Source organism: Protopterus annectens, chromosome 3.part0, assembly GCF_019279795.1.
Source record: "Protopterus annectens isolate FY-2018-M chromosome 3.part0, PAN1.0, whole genome shotgun sequence".
Lineage (NCBI taxonomy): Eukaryota > Metazoa > Chordata > Ceratodontiformes > Protopteridae > Protopterus > Protopterus annectens.
Genome location: NC_056731.1, coordinates 1,477,083,714 through 1,477,109,050, shown reverse-complemented (window position 1 = coordinate 1,477,109,050; position 25,337 = coordinate 1,477,083,714).

Genomic DNA, 25,337 nt, shown 5'->3' with positions numbered 1-25,337 from the left:
CTCAGTAGATCAGCCTGTTAAATCCCTTGCAAACAGTACATTTTGCCACACACAGTCCTGGGTTAAAATCCAGTGGTGTGTAGCATTTAAATAACATTATTGTGAAGCCAGCAATTAATTACTGAGTCATGCACTCTTTATCCACACAATGCATTACAAATGAAATGTGAACTTGTCACTGATGGAAGTCCCAGGCCTGCAGGTGGGAACATACTTCACATATCGCTATAGCAAAACTATAAGTGCATAAAGTGTCACACCATGCATTAATATGAATTCACAGAGTATTTTAACTCTGATAATGCAAATGAGGTCAACTAATACCAGAGTGCAGTACACAATCCTTTCAAACTCACAGTGCAGATTAGCAGAGCTGCACAACTAACATACACATATGGAGCCACTGCTTGTAACAAGGACTGTCAGCATACATGTTCCAAATGAGTATCAGACTGTAACACATGGCCTGATAGTTGCCTAAATGGTGGACATAATGTTATATTTATCCACTATGTTGCTCAAGGACACAACAAACATGTAGCCTAGTACTCTGTTAATAATACCATTGCCTAACACACTTAAACACATGCCTTAATTGGAGTGGAATGGCTACCCTCACTCTGGCTCTGCCTCTACTACAATGCTGACACAGCTGCTACAGTTACTACTACAGCTGGTTGTCCCCCAAAGTGTTCACAGTCTCTTCCTAGGCCTATTACCTGCAGCAGCAGCTGTAGCCTATAGCTCACACGTCTCTATGTAACAGTAGCTGTAGCAGACCTACCCTCTGCAATTACATAGTCTCCTCACCTCAGTAAGGTCCAGCACAGCATGAAAAAAGGACTTGTAATCTACATGGAGGCATTATATCTTACACAGAGGTTGCGTGTCATTGGCTGACGATACTGCAAATCAGCTGTGTTGGTTGCAATTATCATTTCAGAATCACTGACTGGTTAAGAGCCAATCACCTGTTAATGAGAAGCTTGTTGAAAGGCAAACATGCTGGCAATGGAGAACTATTCTGTATGAGACTTTCTGCACACAGAACATGTGTTTCCAAAAACTCACATATCATCACATATCAACAGAGAAGTTTTGCACTCCAGCAGGTATGTAACCTTTCTGTTTACAACAGGATGCAGATGTGTGAAATTACTTACAGGGAATATGGATGACAGCATTAAGCCTTTCTTACAACTGTGATAATGACATGCCATTGATATCCAGATGTGTTACACCTACAGAGGATGTACAATACATTGAGAGTGGGTTGTTTTTTGTCAATGTGGCACACTGATATCTTGAGACTGTCCCTTTATAGTGGTTGTAATAGCATACTGATATTTGTTTGGAACTGTTGTTTTGACATATTATCAAGGAGGCTGCCCCTAGGGAACACACTAAAATAGACTCCAGTGTTGGGTGTATAATCATACAGCAGTATCTGTCATGGCACACATGGGAATAGCTGACTATCGCTAGTATCTTAGTTGTATCCACACATTTAGTATGTTTGCACACTGTGGAATATGACATGTGTGATCAGTCAGTGGATACTGCCAACCATTCTGTTCTTGCTGTATCTCTATGAAGTGTACATCCACATATGTGTTCCTGTCATGGGTTCCCATTCTGTTGTCTTTCAGGACACATGTCCCCAGGATGCTGTGCACCTTTCACAGAAGCAGAGAATAAGATTATACTTGAAGGCCTCCAGCAATACCATGCCCTCCTACTGTCCAGGGGCAGACCAAACAGGGAACATCAGGCAGCATTGTGGGCTGCCCTTGTCCATGATGTAAATGCTACAGATCATCAGAGCAGGACATATGAGCAGATTTGACACCACACAATGGACATGATCAATGATGCATGCAGAAGAGCAGCAGATAATGTCAGGGATTGTGGCATCACCAGTGGAGGGCCTGCAGCAGAACAAGCACTCTCAACCACTGAGAAATTCCTGGTGAACCTAGGCATACACAACAGCTCCCAGGCATCCATCACACTGTACATCATGGATGTGGATGTCACAGTTTCCATGGCAGAGGAGTGTGCAGGTAAGTTTAGTTTATTACCATTGCAATACTGTAGCATTCAATGTATCAGAGTGTACATATTCTTGTGTGGGTGTCAGGTCTGTGTTCTTTGGAGGGGGAGTTTAACTGCAGTTTGACTCTTGTGCTCAGATGTTGACCGATACAATAATGAACAGTGGCTACTGTAAATGTGAGATATATGGACGTATTACCTTCTTGTGTTGCAACATGCAGTGGTACTGACATTACCTCTCCCACTACTTTGTAGAGTTCCATCAAGTATTGGACAGAGCCGTGGTCCTGCTCCTGGTAAGCATGACACTGTTTAATTTCAGATGTAGGTTTACAGCAATGCAATCCCTAAAGTGTCATCCCAGGCCTGCTGCCTGGAGTGCTGTACTGCTAGCATGATTGCCAGCTGCACAAATATTTTATATCTGTACACATGTTACAGTCATATGTATGCCTTGTAGGTGTCATCATGCTGATAGATGCGACAGCATTGTCAGGACATTACAGATTGCCATATGTGTCAACTATGCAGAGCTGTGTAAAGAGCTTTTGTTTACAAGTAATACAGTTGTTTGTGGGAATAGTAACGCCCTCTTGTCCTACTATATGAGGTTGGGGTTTCAACAGGTCTATAACAGTGTATAGAACTATAAATTTATTCCATCATAGTACTGGAGATCATAATAGTGTAGGTATTAATGTACTTCTTTTTCCTTTCTTATCACAGATGACTGGGGGGTTGGTCTCTCTCCCCTACATGACCTGATGTCAGAGTCTCTTCAAACTCTGATGATGATGGTGGCCACAGTGAGGCACATGTGGGGTTTGCAGGGGTTCAATATGTCTCAGATGTTGACATCAGTCCTCTGCCCTCATTATCACTGCACACAGTCAGTATGCCTATACATACCTAGTCCCCAGAAGTCAGAGATATTGGACAGTCAGAGTGTAGGGACATTGAACAGGAAAGTGTGGCAACTATGGCTCCAGTGAGTGTAGAAACTGGCCATAGCCAGAGAGTTGTTGAGGTTCTACACAGGCAGATTGATCGGGGTGTTTGTAGGTGGTCTGCTGTCCTTTCACCACCTGTTGCAGGTGACACATCATTATTCACTCGGCATATGTTTCAGACCATCATGGAAGCACAGGTACATTCTAAAATTAACTCCAGATGTATGCTCAGGGTTATGAATGCAGTACAGTCTGTCATCCATGACTGCCTACATTGCATTGGTGACACCCTGGATCATTTCACTGATGCAGTGGACAGAAGGTGAGCTGAGACAGTGTCTGTCTTGGAATGCACAGTGTCTGTGCTGGCATGTGTGGTTGGAGTTGAGCATCGACCTTGTGGACGTAGGTTAGCAACCCCATCTGCTGAGACTCCAAGTGGCCATGTGCAATCACGGTCCTGTAGTGCCACACATCCAGCGCTACAGAGGGGAGTGTGCTGTCAACACCAAGATGTGGCAGGCTATTGGTTCATGGTCCTAGGTGTTCTCTTGGAGGATACAGTCCCACCAAACAGCAGTCACTGTCAAGTACTAGCACCACTTCTGACTTTGGGCATGGAGGTGTCAGTGCAACTCCTGGCAGAGCCAGTTCCCATGTTCGGGGTTGGAGATGGTGAACTGTCAGCTCTACCATGCACAGTTTAAAGCTGTCCAATGTACATACATGTAGTGCTAGCACTGAGCGTGACTGTGTACAAACACACACACATCACTGTCAAATGCAGATCACCTACAGACACACACAGCACAAATCCATGGTCCATCTTGCCTGCTTCCCTTCCTGACTCACACACATGCTGTCAAGCTTTTGGGTCAGTCTAGGCCTCCTGCACCCACACACAACACCCTGTGCAAGTGATGATACCTGTGCCACATCCCTGTCATCCTCATCATTGGTGTAGGGAAATAAAGCTATGTGTCTGATGCACAGGGTGAGTATATAAATTAACATGTACTTGTGTAATGCATTGTTTTGCCATGCCACTTGTAGTGGTTCCTGACAGATACTGTATGTTGACATTTGTAATGAGTAAGCCACATATTTTTTGTACCTTATGTTGTATGATGTCGCAATGGCTGTATACTTAACACAATGAAAGGTGAGTCATGGACCTGTTTATGTTTCTGTTTCAGGATTCTGTTGGGACACCTATGGATACACAGCAGCAATAAAGCCATACACATCACAGCATAGGATAGAATGTCAGCACAGAAGAAATATGTCATCAGAAAGGTACAGCACTATAGGTGCATGGCTCCTGTCAAATAAATTGTTAAAATCAGACTGTAAAAATCATTAGGCTTTTCAAAATGACAGTCAATAACACAGGAAGCTCAAGTTCAAAACGTTTTACTAGTGTACAACAGGAGGCAAAAAACTATACAAAACAAGTATGGAGTTTTGACTGGCTCTATACAGGAAATAACTTTGTTTTTATAGCATTTACAATCAGCTTTTGCCCACCTTACTGACGTGGTCAGTCACAGGGCATTTACATCACTATAGTCCACAATATTCCATTCATAAGTAGGTGCTGAGGTAATGCTTTTTAAAAACTTTCCCATGAGAATAACACAGCCTTGCAAGGCACCTGGTCAGTTACAATGTCTTTCTGTAAATGTTGCTCTTTCAAGGTTCCAGGCCTGCTCGAATACAATAGTCAGTTCATTTCTTAATACGTTCCTTTGTTTCTCTGGTAAGCAGCTGTACTCTGTCTTCGATAGAGCTCACAAGGCCATCCTCCTCGGTGGAAGGAAGAAAGATATACATGCATACATATTTATTTCTCTCTAACCCAGCAGATAATAATTGCTGAAAGACATAAGCCTGCTGAGCTGGCTACTGCCAGGGTCAGAGGTTAACCACACTGCAGCTAAGCTTCAAGCAATTACATGCAAGATCATTTCTACTGCCATATTGTTAAATAGAATCAAATGCATTACATATTATACTGTTTATAAACTAGCACTACATATATGTTTAAGTACATATTTTTCTAACATTCTCCCTCCTTTTAATGCTTTTTATTCTATTCAGAAACATAAACAATATTATTTAATTCCCTAGCCTCTTCCTCTCTGGAACTTTCAACTAGGCAAGTCATTTGTTTTATATTTCAGAAAGAATTTCATTTGGTATTAACAGATTCAACTCCAGGTCTTGGTACATAGTCTCAGTCACAGATACATCAACAAAGTCCCTAACTAATCTTTTCATACAGGGTATCCCGCAACAGACACATGCTCCCAATATGAGCAAAACAACACAAATGGCTATCAAAATATTCATTAGGATTGAACCCCACCCACCAAATAGATTCTGGAAAAAGTTTGTCAGTGGGTTTGGGCCTGGTTCCGCCATTGCTGATACTTGCTGAATTACCTCTAGGTGGTCGTTGATTTCATGCTCATTATCTGGTATATACGCACAGCATTCTTCTTTGATAAGCGCGCACGTACCACCTCTCGCCGCTAGGGTGAAGTCAAGAGCCATTCGATTTTGTAGTACAACAGTTCTCATTGCATTCAGTTCATCAGTCACAAGTTCGAGAGCAGAAAAAGTCGCATTGCTCATTACTTCGAGAAGTTTTGACAATTTCCTCAGTTCCCAGATTGATTTGACTGCTCCATAGGCTGGGATTATTCCAGCCCAGGATATAACACTGTCACTCAAGTCCATATGAGTCAATTTTTCTTTATCTTTTACGGATGAATGATCTTTCCAGCCAACTTCGATTTTACCCACTGGATTAGTAGGTTTCTTGACTGAGTTCCCAGTTCTTTGAGCTATATCTCTTACATTTCGTATCTTACCCAGAGGCAATTCTGCAGTATGTCTTATGGCTGGAACCAGATAACCCAAAAAACAACTGCCGGACCAATTCTCAGGTAACCATTTATATGCCTTTTTCCCACAAACAAAATAACAATTTTCTACTTTAGTACTGATGCGGGTTAACTCTGAATGAAACATTTTCCTGTCTATAACAGACAACTGTTTATACAATTCAGGATTTTTCTGCACATCTTTCAATGTTGTTTTCATTAAGCTTAAATACGAATCATAATTCGTGCTACAACTAATACTCTGATCTTTGGCTTTTATATAACACTTGTAAGACACAGTTATGTTACAATTATTCCAACCAACTTGGAGCGTATCATTTTTATAGAAACAAACAATTCCCTTTTGTGTAACAGGTAAGTACCGTGCCACTTTGTCCTGTGATCTCACAGAACCTGTATCAAAAAGTAGATTTTCCCAAGTCTCATTTATCCCCAAGGGGACAGCGGACATCAAAAGTCCTCCATATGCTGTAGGTATGGCTGTACAAACCCAGCAATTTGAAATGTTCATAGTCTCTACATACACATGTTTCATGGCTAGGTATGTGTTAAAGTTTGGATGCCAATCTGTGGCCAGTCCATCACGTTTCGTTATTTTTATCTGTGTAGTTATTTGCAGAAAAAGCCCCAACAAAAGAAAAGTCACCACGAACATGGTTAATAAGTGTATGATCAGTAGGACAGTAAACCAATGTCTTTGGGGTTGCTTTGTACTTTTATACACTTTGCCCCTGGTCATTCTGTCTCTGTGGTGTATCAGCTACAAACTGTTTATCAAGCTGAAAATTCTTTACCGGTTTGCAATGGGTCAGGTGAACCCAGGACGACCTCTCCGCAACCTTTACTGCAGTAGGCATTGCCAACAGTACCTGGTACGGACCTTCCCACTTTGGACTCATCCAATTTTTCTTCTTGATAACTTTCAGCTACACCCAGGATCCTGGAGTTACCACTGCGTCCGGCTTTGTTTGTTCTTTATCTGAAAAAGAGTTTAACTGCAAAACAGTCTTATTGGTTAACAATCTTTTCATGTAACTGGCTAATGAGCCATCAACCTCCAGCTCTGCTGGCATGAGAGCTTTCCACTGTGGCACATAATATGCCCTCCCAAATACTACTTCAAAGGGGGTCAAACTCTTTACATTTGGAACTGTTCTCATGCTCAGCAATGCTAAAGGTAAACAGCAAATCCAATTCTTCTGAGTCTCACTCATCAACTTCCTTAACTTATTTTTCAAAATCCCATTGTACCTCTCCACCAGTCCTGCTGACTGTGGGTGGTAAGCACATTGATTCTTCAAGGAAATCCCAAAGAATCTCCCAAGTTGCTGAATTGTCTGGTTGACAAAATGTGTTCCATTGTCACTATAAATCCTTTCCGGTATGCCAAATCTAGGAATTATTTCCTTTACTAGGGCCTTTGCCACTGTTGCTGCATCTGGATTCCTGGTTGGAAAAGCTTCTACCCATTTTGAAAACATATCTATGATCACTAAACAGCATTTCTTTCCTTCACATTTATTCAGCTCTATAAAGTCCATACAAATAGTATGGAATGGATATGGTGGTGTAGGGAAACTCCCTTGCTTCAGTTTAAATGCTCCCTGTGCATGATGTTTACTGCAAATATGACATGCTGCACAAAATTTTTGTGTGTAGTTCGTAAATCCGTATGTTTGGAATATTCTGTTAACTAACTGTACCATCCCCCCTGTTGAGACATGGCTCTGCCCATGGCTCAACAAGGCCGCATATCTAAATAAATTAGACGGTAATATTGGCTTTTTCTCTTTGGAGATGTACAATCCGTCTTCAAGGATTGCTCCTCGTCTTACCCACTTCTGTTTTTCTGCTTTTGTAGTTAATGTTTGCATTGTTTTCAACATTTCTAAATCTAAAATCTCAGAGGGTTGTAATTCCTCATTCAAAAAGAAAGTTTCTGAGTCTGAGGCTGCTTGTTTTGCAGCTGCATCAGCTCGTGCATTACCTTTCGAAATCTTATCCTGTTGATTTGTATGAGCTGCACAATTACAAATAGCTACTTTAGTAGGTAACTGAATGGAATCTAATAAATTCAAGATTAGTTGCGCATGATTAATCGGTTTACCAGTGGATGTTATCATTCCCCTATTCTTCCACTGCTGCGCAAACACATGCACTGTGGAGAAAGCATACTGACTATCAGTATATATGTTCACACATCTGTCTTTCGCTAGAGTGCAAGCTCATGTTAAAGCTATCAATTCTGCTGCTTGAGCAGACAAGTTAGGCTGCAGGGGTTGGGCTTCTACAATCCCAACATCAGTAACTACTGCATAACCTACTAGATTCTTTCCTGTAGGACCCTTCCTACATGATCCATCCACATAAAATGTCACCTCTGCATCAGCTAAGGGTATATCAGTAAGATCCTGTCTGGGTAAAGTTATTTGCTCCATTTCCTGTAGGCAACTATGTGGTGTGCCATCCACAGGAGTCGGAAGTAACATTGATGGATTTAATGTTGTACAACGTTCAATCACCATATGAGGTTGACTCAGCAGTATGGTCATACAAGAAAGATGTCTAGCAGGAGACAAGAATGCAATTTTCTCTTGCAGCAAAATTATCGCAACTGCATGAGGCACTCTCAAAGTGAGAGGGTGAAATAATACCATTGAGGCCGAAGCCTGTACTGCCATGGCAGCTGCAACAACTGCCTGTACACAATGTGGCAACGCCCGTGCCACTGGGTCCAACTGCGATGAATAGTAAGCTATGGGGCGTTGCTTACTTCCATGCTGTTGCGTCAAGACTGACGTCATATATCCCTGCTTACAATCTACAGTCTGAAAAAATCTCTTATGGTAATTCGGGAGCCCTAAAACTGATGATGAAGCTATCAATCGTTTTAGCCTGCAGAAAGCTGCTTCTGCTACTGGAGTCCAATGTAGTATATCTTGTGCTGCCATAGGTGTTTTAAATATTAAATCAGCCAATGGAGCCGACTCCAAAGCATAGTTTGGTATCCAGCTTCGACAAAAGTTAGTCGTCCCCAGGAAGGACATCATTTCCTTCTTGGTAGTTGGCTTGGGTGCTTGTAAAATTGCCACCTTCCTATCTTCATCTAATGTTCTACCCTCCTTGGATATTACATATCCCAGGTACTTGACCTTTGTTCTCCAAAGTTGCAACTTATGCTTGTTCACTTTATGTCCCTGTTCTGCTAAAAATTTCAATAATGCTACTGTATCTTCCCTACATTGCTGCTGGGTAGGGGCCGCAAGCAGGATGTCATCCTCATAAAGTAGAACTTGACTGCCCCCGGGTGGAGTAAATCCCGCCAGGTTGCTAGCCATCTCTTGTGCGAATATTGTTGGGCTCTCACAATATCCCTGTGGTAGTCGAGTATATGTATATCTTTTACCCTGAAATGTAAATGCAAACCAATACTGACTATCTGGATGTATAGGTATTGAAAAGAAAGCATTACTTATATCTACCACGGTAAAATACTTCTGTTGTGGCTTTAAATCATTCAATAAGGTGTGTGGGTCTGGCACCGTAGGTGCCCTAGGTATTATTGCATCATTTACAGCCTGTAAATCCTGTACGATCTGCCATTCCCCGTTTGCTTTTCTAACAGGAAATAGAGGGCTATTACATGGTGAATCTAAAGATTCTACCAGTACTCCTTTCTTAAGTAATGCCACTATTATAGGCTTGATTCCCTGCTCTGCATCCTTCCTCAAAGGGTATTGTTTCTTTTGTGGTCTAAATGCTGACTTCGGTGTAATGGTTACTGGACCTGCTGTCCGAATAAGCCCTACATCTGATTTCCCTGTTGACCAAAGAGTGCTTGGTATATCACACAAGGCTTTTTCTTCCTCTTCTAGCAAGAACATCAATCAGCTGTCCTCACTTTGCTGTAAGTGTACAGCTGGACGTGCTTGCGTTAACCAATTTAATTTTTGCTTCTGTATTCCTTGTTCTGACAATTCTAAGTTGGTTTGCCTTTCCCATCTTGTTACTTTTTCACCTAGGTCCACCCATTTGACATTTTTATGTTAGGTTAAGCTGACATGCGGTAGCCATTTGGACTTATATAACCCCATGAATTCCTGAGGTAATGAACAACTCACCACACTATTATCCTCAGTATCCCAGTACAAGGTTCGTAACACTAGTCTATTGGCAGGATTTCTGAACAATTTTTTCTCATATTCCTTATCAGGCCCTGGTGTGCTACAATAGTACAGAGTACAATGTAACAAATGCTGCTGATCAATGTGAAGGGAGGGTACCTTACTGATGGCTACATTCATCAGTTCCTCGGTTACTGGCCCTGGACCAGACGTAACTAGGTCCTGGCTGTACCAATAATAGGTTTCACCCTCTGATCGCACCACAAAAGTATCCATTTGCCTTTGTGCCTCCATACCCTTCATGGTAGGAACTACTGCTATGCCAAAGAGCTGCATAAGGTCTCTCCCCAGTAAATTTACTGGACATTTTGCAGAAAGTACTATTTTACTTCTCTGGGTCATACCTGAAACAGGGTCAGTTATTGCTATATCATGGGAAAGTGGTTCCCTGTATAGCTGCCCGTTTGCTGCTTTCACTAATATGTAGTCAGGTGATTCAGAGTGTTCCGGTAACTTTGAAGGGTGTATCAAAGTTCGTGATGCTCCTGAATCACACAAAAATCTCACTTCCCTCCCCTCCACCAGAAGTGTAACTTCCGGTTTTGTGTCCGCCAAATAGAGCTCCAAGCTCAACAAGGCTAAATCTAAAACTTCGCTTTCCTCATTTTCTACATCTGTTTGCACTTCCTCTATTCCTTCTACTGTGTTTACATTTTCTCCCTGCCCATTAGTCTCTCCTGATGACTGTTGAACGTTATGACTATCATATAGTCAATCCTCATCACTCCTATCCTTCCCTTCCGTAGACGTTTTTTTATTCAACCTGCAATCCCTTGCTAAATGTCCCTTCTTCCTGCACTTGAAGCACTCACCTTTTCTCTTTCTTTCCTCAAAAACCTCTGAGTCTCTGTCAGAGCGTTTATTGCCCTGAGCGTTTCTCCTACCCTTTTTACCTGACTGCACTACAAAGACCTCTGCTCCATCTTCAGCTGTGAAGACCTGCGTCTTCTTTTTCTTCTTACTGTTAAAATGTCTTTCAGCATGCCTAGCATACTCCAGTAAGGCTTGTAGCCTACTCGTTCGATGATCTATCATATGCTTTGTAATAAAGCTACTGATAGGGGCAATGCAACCTTTCAAAAATGCATTTTTCAATTGTTGTTCATATGAACTATCATTTTTCTGATTTTCAGGAATAGGCATACCACTATGGTTATTGAAACATTCTAACAATCTACCATAGTACCCATCTACAGTTTCATTATCTTGTTGTATGCACTGATTAATACAGGTCCAATCTGCTCTAGGTTTCCATTTTTCAGTAATTCGGTCCGTAAGACCCTTCAACGTAGTGTCTAATTCTGCGTCACTATGTAGGAGTGGTTTAAGTTGCGCATCACGAGCACTCCAGACGCCACAAACCATGTGCCAGTCTGGACCTATAATTTGTCTAATCACCTTCTACTTCTTCCCCATTTAAGTGGTAACTCAATCGCATACCTTGTAAATCTTGTATAAACTTTTCATGATTAATTTTTGGATGGGGAATTCCCTCTGTAGCTTTCCGGATATCTTCCGGTGTCCATGGTCTATACACTAAGAGGGTTGGGTCCTGGCCTTCCTGTCCTGCCTGAGGGTTCGGTACTTCAATTAATGGACAGATTTCCTCACTCTCTTCTAGTGAATCTCTTCTTAGTTGAGTGTCCCTAAGCGTTTTACGTGTTCGGGACCTAGTTTCAATAGGTTCTCTTACAAATGGTTGTTTTAATACCCCTGTTGCCTCAGGATAACATGGGGGGGGGGGCAGCCTGCCCTCCCACTTCATATCCTGGGTACGGCATCGGAGGGGGTGGAGGGGGAGGGGCCGTCGCTACTACTGTATTATTATCTTCTTTATCTAAGAATAATGCTTTCGCATTTTTAGTCTTCTGTTCCCTTCGGTTCACTTCCTCAATCCACCTATGTGCTTGAGGAATACCCAACTGTCGCTGTTTTTTCGCCTGACCTTCTGCGTCAGATTTTAACTGTTTCAAAAGTTTCACTAATGAAATTTTGTCTAATTTACCATCAAATTCATATTTATTAACCCATTTTGCAAAATATCTCACATTATCTGCTCTCTGCAATTGCATATACTTCGCATCATCCGTCAAAGGCGGATCTCGCGATCTTTTAGTGCACTGATTTCCAATGTCTTAAAAAGACTGTTACGTAACCCTTCTCTCGTACCACGTGGTATCTTCTTCCCTGTATCGACAGTAGTGTCTAGAATGACTGTTTACTTTGCTCTGTTTTTTTCCCTGATCTATGACCAAATATACAGTACTTCAATTCGCTCTCGTCCTGCTACCACAAATCTTAACAACAGTACACTGTAACCTGGTCCCTGATCTAAAACAAAGACAAAGAGGGAAACTCTCCTTACCTGAGCCTCCCGTTTATGACTGCACGTTTTCTTCTTGGGATCCAGTTTTTCGCTTTTCAGCCACAGATCAGAAAGTGGACAGCCTCTTTACACACAACAATTCAGTCGGAGGTCTTTTCACTCAAGAAGAACCATTTTGGCAGCTTCTCCTGCGCAGTTTTATTACCACCCATGCACTCTGACCTGTAGCTTACCAAGGGAATTCCGGCTAAGAAGGACCAAAATGTCAAATAAATTGTTAAAATCAGACTGTAAAAATCATTAGGCTTTTCAAAATGACAGTCAATAACACAGGAAGCTCAAGTTCAAAACGTTTTACTAGTGTACACCAGGAGGCAAAAAACTATACAAAACAAGTATAGAGTTTTGACTGGCTCTATACAGGAAATAACTTTGTTTTTATAGCATTTACAATCAGCTTTTGCCCACCTTACCGACGTGGTCAGTCACAGGGCATTTACATCACTATAGTCCACAATATTCCATTCATAAGAAGGGGCCGAGGTAATGCTTTTTAAAAACTTTCCCATGAGAATAACACAGCCTTGCAAGGCACCTGGTCAGTTACAATGTCTTTCTGTAAATGTTGCTCTTTCAAGGTTCCAGGCCTGCTCGAATACAATAGTCAGTTCATTTCTTAATACGTTCCTTTGTTTCTCTGGTAAGCAGCTGTACTCTATCTTCGATAGAGCTCACAAGGCCATCCTCCTCGGTGGAAGGAAGAAAGATATACATGCATACATATTTATTTCTCTCTAACCCAGCAGATAATAATTGCTGAAAGACATAAGCCTGCTGAGCTGGCTACTGCCAGGGTCAGAGGTTAACCACACTGCAGCTAAGCTTCAAGCAATTACATACAAGATAATTTCTACTGCCATATTGTTAAATAGAATCAAATGCATTACATATTATACTGTTTCTAAACTAGCACTACATATATGTTTAAGTACATATTTTTCTAACAGCTCCATAAGTCCATATGTGTGTAACAGGCTAACAAGAACAATGGCATCATTCAGTGTATCATACATCCCTAATCTGTGAAAAGGTCTGATAACCTTGATAAGTGCCACCAGGGTTGAGGGAACTAACACATCTGCAAGCTGTGGTGTTGGGGATGACCCATCTACACATTTCCTGTGTCTAATACAGACATTTGTCTGACAACAGCTTTGATTGTCTTATTTTGCATCCCGTGATATAACCTGAACATGATGTGTGTCACAGCAGATGTGTGTTTCACATGCAAGGGGGGCCTGTTACATATAGGGACTACTGTGTTACATACCTGTCTCTCCAGCAAGTACTATGTATACCACAGTGATGGTGTAGTTCTGTAGGACAGGTAAGACATGTGTTAATCCTGTCATGGATGCACGAAAGGTATACAGTGGGATCTGACACCTCCCTTTACGGCAGCCTTACACATCCCCCACAAAGCATTTATGAGACAGACTACTCATGTTCGGTCTTGACACAAACTCCATAGGACATGTTATCTGCAATGTGTATTGCTGTACCATGGAACCTGTGTGGCTGCTACAGTTGTAAGATATGCCTGTGCAGTGCCATAGCAAGGGTGCCATTGTACACAATTTTAGATGTGATGAGTGCCACATTGAGTACGGCAATGACAGTCTGGGAGTTACATTGCCAACCTGTCTGTTTATGTTGTACAACACTGAATGCATACCTACATCTCATTGACCAGTGAAAGTCAAAGGCTACATTTCTCTCTGTGTCCATATGTCAGTGTGTAATAGCTCAACTGTGTGTGGTGTGCAGACACTCCTATATTTCCCAAGGATGGGTGATGTTCCAAAGGATAGTATTGTGCAGTCATTGGCATTTAGTATTTGCCAGTGGCTCAGAGAGCAATTGAATGTGTGTCACAGGCCATCCTGACTAACTTTTGCTTCTGTGTGGGATTCAGTGACAGCTCCTGATTTGAAATCAGCTGCTAATGTGGCCAGTCAGAGGGCACTGCCAGTGGCTGTAACTGGATAGAGGGAATGGGTAGATGATGTCTGGGGAAATCCACTGATGACTGGCATCATTGCAGCATAGATCTCCCAATGCTATCTTCCCAAATTATGACTGTCAGACACTTGTCTACCAACCAGCTGACATAACACTCAGTAGATAACCTACACAGTTTCCAGCAAGGTCTGCTCACCTAATATTGTCAAACACCTTATCAGGCCATGGTAGGTATAGTGAGTAATATTCCCGTCATCCATTGCATAGTATAATACTCAATGGCATCCACCAGTTAGACTCAGTAGGCATGATGTGGCCTTGAGCATAACAAACAGTGTGTGGTCCAGTGTTAGTAGTTGTATGACAATGTTACTGCTCATATCCATACTAACTCCTTTCATTGCATTTCATGTCACCTGACTCAGAGATCTGGGGACACCACTTGGCACTACATGCTAGTTGTCCTTTGTGCAACTAAGTATTATAGTTGCTTCCAGCATGTATCAGTAAGAGACTCATCCACGGTGTGTGTACAGAGTACAAACAAACACATTAGTGAAGTGCAATATTTATACCCTTTGCAGGTAAGATGGGGGTTTTAAACAGGTATTCTGCAGTTCAACACTATGCAAACAGTTTGTACTGGAAGGACACAACTACCTTTTGAAGACTATGGAAAATGGGAGAGTCCACAGAATTGCCAGTGCCTGGCAACTACTGATGCTGGTCTCACCACCACCATTCTCACATGGGATACCATGCTCCGATATGTTATCTGTCATCACACGCAAAATGGTACTACGACGCCCATGATGACAAGCAGGACAAAGCCTGTTTGTTGATCCACACAGCTGTTCCACATCATAAAAGGCTCTGTAGATTCCTTGATTAGCACTCTGAGCAATCAGTTGGCTTTTGCATGTGTTATGCCATCTGTTCCAGGGTTAGTGATATGTCAGTAGGGCACTGACAAGAGTGGAATTAGTAGCACTGCTGTAGCACCACAATATAATGTACAATGTCCACTGACATAAATATCCAGTCTTGCTGTAACAATCAGCACACTGTCAGTGAGCCATCATGGGTGATGCTTCCACAGCACTTCATGCATCCTGCCCATCAGCAGGTTACTGGTGCATATCTGCATGACATAGCTGTAAAGCCTACTGCAGTGGACAGGCCACCTTTGGCCAATGTGTGTCAACCTGCCATATGTCCTAGGAATGTCATACTGTATAGTTATGTACCTGACACACATGTCTGTGTTCCCACATCATGTCACACAACAACCGGTGTGCTGCCTAGTTGCTTGACAGGCATCGTATGCTTGTGAGGCCAATGTAATGTCAACATAGTTGAACAAATTATCTATGCATCTTCACTGCAAGGTGTGCCTACAAACACTGTATATCAAGATGTCAACCCCAAGGGTGTGGCAACATGACCTTACCTTTGCAGGACCTGCTGCTGAGGTGTTGGGATTGTCCCCACCCCTCTCCACCTATGACACACAAACACAACACGTGACAGATGTAACTGCATTTCAAACCTTGCTGCCACAGTGTCTCCAACAGCAGTCATTTCATATGGCAATAAGCATTATGCCAACATGCACAGCTCACATCCTGCACCACCTACACCCACATCACACACACCTGCATGTGTGCAGCTCCTTACCAGACACATTGCCAAATAGACACCTAAGAACATCCCTCCTCTGGAGTGCACAGTACACATAATACTGCATGTACCACTCTCTAACCGGTGAAACACCCGAGGCAAAACACAAAATCATGCCTCTCAGTCAGAGGTGATTACATTGTAAAACACATCAAGTGGCTATATATGGGACAGATCACAGATAGGTGTCTGTGGGTTGACACAATAAGCCTTATCACACATTGCTGCTAAGAAAGAGATATCAGTTAACATAATGTTGACATCATATCCCACACCTATCTACTCCCTGACCAACCTTCCCTTAATACACTCATTTACATCCCTGCACAGGCCCTCTTAACATTTCTAATCAAATTCAACCTTTGCTATTACTAACTTTCCTAACTACTCTTACCTCTACCTATCTCTTAACCTTCTATGAACAACCCCTACCCTTTACTCTTATAATCCCAAGCAGACACACCCAAACATCTCCCCTAGCCTTATCTATAAGCTATCTCAATACCATCCACAAAACCTCCTACCTTCAACATAAATATCACCGCCTTTCTCACATTAAATACCATATCTACAGCCTTAAAAAACTTGTTAACTACTACTGCAAACCCCCTCAACTTTTCAACCCTATATTATTCTGCTCATTAATAGATGGAGATATCCACCCCAACCCTGGTCCAAACCCATCCCCAATACACTCTAAATGTCACCCATTCAAAAGAAACCCAGCACTATCTACTAAACCCCCCAAATCACTATCAATTGCCCAACTAAATATACGAAGCATTTGTAATAAAATACCACAAATTCATGCTCTTCTAGATGTCCAACAGTTCGATATTCTCTGTCTAACTGAAACATGGCTCAAACCTACAATAAAAGACAATGAGATTATTCCCCCAGGCTACAATATCCTAAGACAAGACCGCTTAAACAAAAAAGGTGGTGGGGTTGCTATACTCCATAAAACTGGACTGCAAATAAGTAAAACAAATCATAACCTTCCTTCTGACACTAATATTGAAATAATTATTACAAAACTGCAACTCAACCCACACAAAACACTAAATATTATCTGTACCTATCTTCCCCCAGGTAAAAATCCTACCATATTAGAAGACCTATTAAGCTGGCTCTCACTAAATCACCCTCAGGATACTCTTAGGGGATTTTAATATTGACTGGAACTTATGTAAACATACTAATCCATCCACCCTTATTAACCTGCATGGCTTCTCTCAAATAATAAACTCCCCAACTAGAATAAGCAAACTTAATAATAAAGAAAGTATACTTGACTGGATATTAACAAATAGTCCCCAGCAAAAATATACAACATGAACTCTCCCAGATGACCTCAGTGACCACTCCGTAACTTACATTATTAGGCATAAAACTAGTACTACTGTCCCCATCCAAGTCAGATCATTCCATAGTAAAAAATATTTTGAACTCAATCTGTTTCAAAATGAACTTATGCTAGTCAACTGGTCACCTCTTAAATCTCTCCCAATAGATGAAGCTGTTAGTTACTTTAATAATACTTTTCTCACTATCCTTGAACATCATGCCCCAATGCGTTCTATACGTGTCAAATCTAAAACAGCCCATTGGCTCTCAAACAACACTAAGAAACTAATCCTAAGTAGGAATAAAGCCTGGGCTAAATGGCGAACCACAAAAAGCTTAACTGATAATGTCACTTTTAGACAACAGAGAAATATGACAAAAAAAGCCATCATACAATATAAAAAGAACTTCTATACTCAGCTTCAGCAATCTTCACTTCACCATCCACAAAAATTTTGGACCTCTATCAATAAACTGTTATGCCCTGGTAAAGTTGCCACACCAAACCTGTCTGGCTCTAACCCTGACTGCCCCTTACAAACAGCTAATGCCTTTAACACTTTCTTTACTTCAGCCATACTAAAGCTAGCTAATCAACAAAGCCCAGATACCTCCAAACTATTTACCCCTAGCTCTATCCCCCCCCCCATTTCACCTTAAACCCATACCTACTTCTCATATACTGTCCTTACTTCATAAACTAAAACCTACGACCCCCTCTGCTGACAGATTACCAGCAGAATACCTCCAATTAGGTGCAAAAGCCATAGCATACCCCATCTCTATACTGATCAACAGGACCATAGAAGAAAGTACAATTCCATCAGTCTGGAAAATCTCTTACATTATCCCTCTTTTCAAAGGAGGTGACTCTACTGAGTATTCTAACTTCCGCCCTATAGCGTTACTATCTCCTCTTGCAAAAATAATGGAGAAATGTATCCACAAACAGTTACTAAATCACCTACTAAACTATAATCTCCTGGCTAATTGCCAACATGGGTTTCGACCATACCATAGTACTAGCACAGCCTTACTATCCTTCATCGACTCAATTAACAAAAACCGCAACAATAATACTCCTTCTTCGGCATTCTTCGTAGACCTGTCCAAAGCCTTTGACATGGTCAATCACAAACTTCTCCTCCATCGTTTAAAGTCCCTCTCTCTAGATAATCCTGCCTTAAGCTGGTTCACATCCTATCTAGACAACCAAAAACAGGCAGTTCTGTGGGACAACCAACTCTCTGATCTCCTCCCCACCTCTATAGGTGTCCCTCAGGGCTCTATTTTAGGTCCTCTATTGTTCTCCATTTTTTATAAATGAACTTCATCTAGCTACTCCACTAACAACTTGCATTCAATATGCAGACAACACTACTATCATTTGCTCAGTCTCAACTCAGACAGAACTTCACTCTCTCACACAAAAAACCTTCACAACTATAGAGCAATGGTTCTCTAATCATTGTCTTCTCCTCAAGCCCAAGAAAACCAAACTCTTGCTCTTTCTACCCACCCACTTGTCTTCCTCTATCCATTTTACACTTACATCCAATAATGGGACCATTATCTCTCCTGACCAAACAACAAAACTCTTGGGTATTACTACTGACAATCAATTAAGATTTGACAACCATATTAACTTTACAATAAAATCTACCAACAGAAAACTAGGCTCTCTCTACAGAATCAAATCTTTTCTTACTCCTGAAGCCAGAACTACAATAGCTAGAACTCACTTAATCTCAACCCTATTATACGCTTCCTCCATATACACAAATCTTTCTAAGCATAATCTTAACAAACTAGCTACATCATATAATAACATTGCCAGATTTGCAACTGCCTCTCCATATAGAACTCATCATTGTTTAAATCTTAAAAAACTAGGGTGGTTGGAATTACCCCACCTTATACAATACTATCAACTCACTATTGCCCATAATGCCCTTCATCACCCCGACAACACTCCAATACTCTCCACCCTCATAACACCCTATAACAATCAGAGGTACCTACGCTCCACTAACAAAATACTGATCCAAACTTCCCTATCTAAAAACTCAGCAGGTGACTCCACATTTTCCAACTCAGTTGGCAAAATATGGAACCAGCTACCACAAGGCCTCACAACCCTAACTTCACTTCCCCTATTTCAAACTAAACTAAAATTCTTCCTAAACAACCATTGGCTATGCTCATGCAATAACCCTGGTTAGCCATCTTTTTTTTTTTTCTATTTTATCTGATTCCTTAACTCCCTTTCTCTTTCTTCTTAACTACAAACTCCAACAGAGTATTTAATGTTCATCATCTTTACTTTTTTTACCATCCTAAGACTCAGACTGTACTCAAAAGTCTATACAACCTGTCGTAGGTTTAAAGCATTTTGTTTTTCTTATTATTGTATATTCATGTATATCTTGATATTGTTAAGTAGTATGTAGTGGAGCTTTTCTCCCCGGGCCTCCACTGAAAATGGACATGTATCCAGTTGGACTAGCCCGGTAAACAAATGTAAAATAAAATAAATAAATAAATAGTTCCTACAGGTGTGTATGACTCGGGACAACTGTCACCAGCCTGTATGCAGACACATGACTGTGCTTAGCCAGCCTGTCCCTCTCACTGGTATACACATAGCTTTTGACTGCAGTTGGCACTCACCTGGGATTATGGCTCTGTACACACAGAAATTGATGGAAGTCAATAATTGCCTTAGTATATGGTGTCATTATCAGGGGATCTACTACATGTCTGCCTGGGATGCCTTGCTCAACAGACATAAATGCTTCACCAGTGATGGTGTTCATCTCTCAACCCTGAGACTTGGAGTAGTAATGGCCATGGTTACTGACAACCTCACAATGCATATTAGATGCACTGTATAGGGAAATGTTGGCAATGAGAACACCATCTTTATACAACATCATGGTTATGCTGCTGCATGGTGGGTATGGCAACACTGGACCACACTCTGTGGAAAGTGTCCCCACCCCGGATTACGCAGATATGTGTGCAGTCAAGGACATCTAAAACAAGGCTGTGGACAGTACCACAGTCATATCAGGTTACATGTCCATCCACATCTTCACATCTCAAAATGACAGTGTTCAATATAATGCAGGTGGTGTATGCATACTCATTAAAGATAGTTACACATCCAGATTCTATGAAACACTGATTTCTCGAAGACAATGCAGATGCCATTCAGTACTGGAAGTGTACATAATCAAGCAATAGCTGGCTACAGGAGCAGCTCCATGTATCCGGACACCCATTGTGCATATTTGTATGCACATGTGTCTATCAAGATATATCATTACACCATGTTGCAGGGTAATATTAAGTGACCAATCGATATATGTGCAGTAACAAAAACCTGGTTTAAGGCTCCAGAGAGCACCCCGGCACTACCAGGCTACAACTCATACCATACATTTTGGCCACAGAACCCGGACCGAAATACAAAAGGCGGGGGAGTATCCATATTCATCAAGGATAACCACACCTCCAGGTTAGTGGCACAGAACGATGCTTCAGAGATTATCCACGTGCAACTAACAATGGGCACAACTGCAATTCAAATTGTAGCTTACTACAGATCACCCACCATGTCCCAGCAGCCTCATTCTGCATTTCTGGAAACACTGGGTAACATAAAGGTCCTACCAAACACCCTAATATTGGGTGATTTCAACTACCCAAACATTAACTGGGAGAACTACTTAAGTTCTAACTCCCTTGCCCAACATTTCCCAGAATTTATAAACTCAAACACCCTGGAACAATGGGTCAACACTCCCACCAGAGGTGACAACATATTGGACCTGGTCATCACCAACATGGGCGACTGATGTTCCACAACGGAGATCAACCCCTCGCTGGTTAGATCTGACCATAAACAAATCACTTTGGATATCCACATTCCGCCCCCATCCCCGGACAAGGAAACCAACGTGAAAACCTTTTCAAAAGCAAACTTCACATTACTTAAGATGGAGGTGGAAAATTTCAAATCCCCCATGCTAAAGAATAACGGTTTCCAAGCTGCAAAATCCTTTACTAATGCATTCTATGGGCACTTACAAGAATGCATGGATCGTGCTATCCCAAGCAAAACCAAGACTCACTCCTATAAGAAAAGGAAACCAGTCTGGTGGACCCCTGTCATAAACAAGCTATACAATAGAAGGAGGAAACTAGTACAGAGAATAGTAAAATCCCCAGAGGGGAAGACATCCCTGATCAGTATCAGCAAGAAACTACGATCCCTCATAAAATTGTCCAAGGCAAACTTTGAAGTAAAACTTGCCAAGGACTACAAAGATAACCACAAGGCATTCTTTAGCTATGTCAAGAATCTAAGTGGCAATGCTTAGATTTGGTCAGAGTTAGTGCAAAATGGCACAAAATACACTGAACTAACCAATATTACCAGCATCCTGGCAGACAGGGTCAGTGCAAACTTTACCCCCCTTTCACCCGCCAAATGGGCCAATAACCATACCAGAAGAATGTAGAGCCCCTGAAATCACAGACACTCAGGTTAAAATAGCTCTCTCCAAAGCCAAAAACACAGCATCAATGGGACCAGACAGTGTCCCAGGCTGCATCCTACACGAGCTCAAAGATGAATTAACCCCTCACCTAAACACAATGTACAAACTCAGCCTCTCCACAGGCTACGTACCCATAGAGTGGTGCACAGCAACAGTTATTCTGCTCCACAAAGGTGGAGCCACAACAGACCCGGGGAACTATCACCCTATAAGCCTGACTAGCTTGGTATGCAAGGTTATTGACTGCACCATCATGGAACTCATTAACAGAGACATTGGGAACCTCCAAACACTGGACCCTACCCAGTTCAGCTTTGTTAAGGGCAGATTATGCCTCCTAAACCTGGTGAACTTCTTTGAGACAGTTGCCAAGGCTATAGATGAGGGAAAGGTGGTACACACAGCCTAACTAGACCTTGCAAAGGCCTTTGACACCATTCACCATTCTGGTATTATAGAGAAGCTCACCAGCATGAACATAAACACCTATGTCACAAGATGGGTTGCCAATTGGCTAATGGACAGAACCCACATGGTGAGAGTTGCAGGAGGTAGGTCTGACTCTAAACCGGTTACAAGTGGTGTTCCCCAGGGCTCAGTCCTAGGACCCCTCCTGTTCAGTATATACTTCTCAGAGGTACAGACAAGCACAGGAGGACTATGGCTGACCAAGTTCGCAGATGACTGCAAACTAGGGGATATAATTGACTCAATGGCTGACACAGACATCCTCCAAAAGGGTCTCACTGAGTCGGATACCTGGTGTCAAAATCATGGCCTCAAGCTAAATGCCAAAATGTGCATTGTTATTCCCTTTGGAAATAAAAAAGTACCTTCAAACTACCACATAGGTGGTAGTTCCCTAAATACGGAAAATGTAATAAGGGATCTAGGGACCCAAGTAGATAGTAATCTCTCCTTTGATAATCACATTGCCAAAGTGGTTAGAAAATCCTTCTATGTGGCCCACCTAATCACAAAAGGATTTACATCCAGTTCAAAAGATGTCACTGTGCCCCTCTACTCATCACTCATCAGACCCATCATAGAGTACAACACCTCATTTGGGATGTACCTTACAACACACCTGCAACAGCTGGAAATACCACAGAAGTACCTCACCAAGAGGATCACTGGCCTCAAACAGATGCCCTATTCAGCACGACTGAAGAAACTCCAGCTGTACTCAGTTGCATACCGTCTGCTCAGAGGTGATCTCTGCCTGACATACAAGGCCATGTCCAACCCAGAATTGATGGACATGCTCCACCTAAAGAAATACTTATCCCCTCGAGCCACATGCTCTAGGGATCTAAACCTCACCATAACAATAAATAGGACGTGCTGGAGGGATAGATTCCTGTCCATAGACTTCCCATGCTTTGGAACAAGATTCCAATCTACATTAGGCAGAGCTCCTCGCTAGCACTCTTCAAAAGAAACCTTGATGAATGGATGGGAAACAGAAAGTTTTCCCCGGGGATCACTTCAGTGACTCTGCTGGACAGAGGCACAGGGAACTAATCTAAGGGGGAGGGAAAAGCCAACACATTCTGACTAGGCTTATAAATGCCTTCAGGCAGATAGCCTAGTACCTACCTATGAAGCTATAAACCTATGAACCTATGACCACCAGCTGTGTTGCTTAGTCATGCTGCAGCTCACTTGCCCAAAGGTTAGTTTACATCCTTATCTACAATGTCTTGGAACAGTGCCATGACATTCCCCCAAGGAGAACCAATGTATTGCATCATGTGTTTCTAATATGGGTATTGACTGCAGCCTCCCAATGTGAGGTCCTTCCCGGTGGGATCTGACCACAGATCAGTGTCATTAAAACTACCAGCACTAAACTCCCCTTACAGACAATACAGACATATATTTCAACAAAGCCATTTATTACCTCCTATGGCATGGTTTACATTGCTTGACTGCACCACCCCCCTCTGATGGGAAGGAAAGCATACAGAGCTGTACACCCATGCACTATGGCAGCAGCACTACAACTGCATGAACTCGGCTGTACCTGACAGGAGGAACACAGGCTTCTCATGGCTCAGCAGACCTGCCTGTTGGACAACTGCCATTATCAGGCTATACAATAGGAGGTGGACATTGCTGTGACAGTTGGGGTGAGGGTGCCCCCCTCAAAATGGTGATGCAACCTCCTCAGCTACACCAACCACATAGTGCTGTTGTGATGTTGTGTAGACACAGTAAGTTGAAACCAAGAAAACTGTTCCACCGATAATCAAAACAAGTCCAAAATGCTGCACACGAAAGATATAATCGAAAAGTTATTTATTTAAGCAAAACGCCTATCTTGCTTTTCATCAGTGTCATCCACTAACTTCCTCAGAAATTTAAAAAGTGCGCCATTTCCCCAATTGTTTAAATACTGAAAAATGACGTCATTTCTAAACAAGACAGTGCATCCAATATACCCAACATCACAACATAAATATATATAAACTTAAGCACTTGTATAAAATACAGCATATACCAATTCTGGCTTCTAACTAAAACCAATAAGCATTTTATTTATAAAATATCAAAATAAATAACATTATGAACATCATCTAACAAATCTAAAATCTCAATGTTACAGACACGCCTCATAAAATTATCTTTTTAAACTCCTTAACTTTAAAACGCTAGCTATAGACAAAGTATTGTTAAGACCTGGATAATGGTATGCATCTAATTGTATCTGCCATACCAATTCCTTAATTTCAAGTAACACAGGTTCAATACCCCCCTGTCCTGTGACCGCAACTGGTCAATTATCAAAAAGTTAAATTCATGATCTGAACATTCATGAATATGCTTTGCAAGGGCGTTATCCAATTTAGCCTTATGGATAGCATATACGTGCTCATATAAACGCTCTTGTAATCTCCTGTCCATTTTCCCACTAAAGAAAACAGGACATGAGGTACATTTGGCTAAATAAACCACGTGAGCACTAGCACAGTTGAACCTACCCTTGATGTAAAATTTGGAGCGCCTAACCATAAAAAAGGTACACGCCTGGATGTAACGACAGTACTTACACATGTTACATTTATACATCCCTGATCTAGAAAAGGACATAGGGGTACCAGACTCCAAAATCTGTTTGAGGTTCAATCCTCTTTTGAACACTACCCTGGATACTTGTCCAAACTTAAACTGCAACTGGTTATCAGATATAAGAAGGCTCCAATACTTCTTAATTATAGACGCCAGTTCTACTGCATCCATACTAAATGGGGTGATAAAACTACTACAAACTGGAGAAACTCCCTTTGCCATAGTAT